Source organism: Rhyacophila brunnea, unplaced genomic scaffold (genome assembly GCF_057557595.1).
Source record: "Rhyacophila brunnea isolate RB1 unplaced genomic scaffold, BYU_Rbru_1.0 scaffold_87, whole genome shotgun sequence".
NCBI lineage: Eukaryota > Metazoa > Arthropoda > Insecta > Trichoptera > Rhyacophilidae > Rhyacophila > Rhyacophila brunnea.
The window spans coordinates 571,736-573,528 of record NW_028233358.1 but is presented as its reverse complement, the minus strand read 5'-3'; positions in this window follow the sequence as shown (position 1 = coordinate 573,528).

Below are 1,793 nucleotides of genomic sequence, written 5' to 3'. Positions count from 1 at the left end.
TATTTAAATTTCAAAAAAATGTTTACATGCTATTTTTTATTATTCAAATTGATTTTTATATAAATTATTTTATTTGGATTCATATGTTTCCTATTCCTTCAATTTAACGCCAATAATATTATATATAAATAAAATAAATATAGTGTAAACGTAAAGCAAGTATAATACCATACGTAATGATACGGAATGAGTGGATATGAAATTCCATATAAATATGTTAAGGAGTAAAAAATCTCGGAAGAAGTAGAAGCAAACATGCAGCTCTCATACTTCGGTAGAGACTTTAACTCATCTCATTTAAGAGAAAAAGAGAAGTTATTGAAGAATGATCGGGTAAAGTGTCAAAAGATGTAATAGCGAGTTTCATAATATGCACAATAGATTGATCACGTCTAAATAGACTAAATTGATAAAAAGTAACCTTGCCCATACGTATAAAAACACGCGGATTTAGTATGTATTATATCATTTATATTTTAAAAACGTGTATTTCATCAAAAAATAAGTATTTTACAACAACATTAATATAAATATATTCGAACTTTTGCAATAGAAAAAAAATATAATTAAAAAAATATATGATAGACAGAACAAATTAAACAACTGATGCTGCCGCCCTTCATATTTTAGAAGTGGCTTTTATACTTAAAGAATATATTTCGCATTTTACTTTAAATATGCGCAATATCTGTAAAATTTAGTTTAGAACATTGCAAATAAGCTACTAAAAAATTAAAAAATTTTTTAATCGGCATTTTAAATAAAAAAACATTAGAAGATGCATATTTTACAAATTCAGCACGTAATTTTTTTCTAATCATATCCGTAGGTATTCGAAATCTTTCGAGTATTGTATGTTCTGTGGCTGAAAATTCAATATTTTATCTACAACTATATATTAGATAAATTTTTGATATTATTACTATATTTCGTACATAATTCAACATGAGATTACATTTAACAATTTGATTTCGTTGTTATTTCAGTAAAATTCTTGTAGAAAAGCCATAAATTTTTTTTAAAAATATCTTTAGAAATGAATTTGCTTAATGTGCCTTTCTTACGTTTAAACGAAGGGAAAGACCCGATTAATAAACTTGGTTATTTAATAGACAAAACATTAAAAATATTTAGTCTACCCAACGAAGAAAATGCACGTAAAAAAGCAAATTCATTTAATAAGTCTTTTCATCTTCTAAATAATATGTTTAAGAATCAATCAATTCCCATTATTTTTTTATTACACACGGATTAAGTGTCTTTTTACCCAAGATCTATCTTTATCAACTGCTCTTTCTCTCTCAAATAAACGAAGTTCATCTGTTTTTCGGTGTGAGAGAGTTTGCTTATGCTTCTACTTCGTATGTATTTTTCAAATCCTTAACATATTTTTTATATTATTTTGTGACTACCCCATCCCAAATCATCACACATGTCATTATTTTTGTTTTACATTTGTAAATTAAACCAAGTAAATTCACCAAGATGTCATAGTTCTTAAAATTTTCATTCTTAACTTCATCTAAGTTGTCGAAACTAGTTATACCTATTTCAATCAACGTAATCATATTTTCTTTTTTATCGTATAGAAAAATATCAGAGCTATTTTGTTTGAGTAAAATATCAGCTTTTATTCGGGTATCAACTTTTATTTCAGCATTTTCGTTTTCACAGATCTCTTGTACTGAGTATGTTCTAAGCTTTTTAGTTTTCTACGGTTGTATTGTCTTGATAGAAAGAAATGAAGACATCTTACGATTATATTGTGTCTTCGCGTATAATCATGGTCCAAA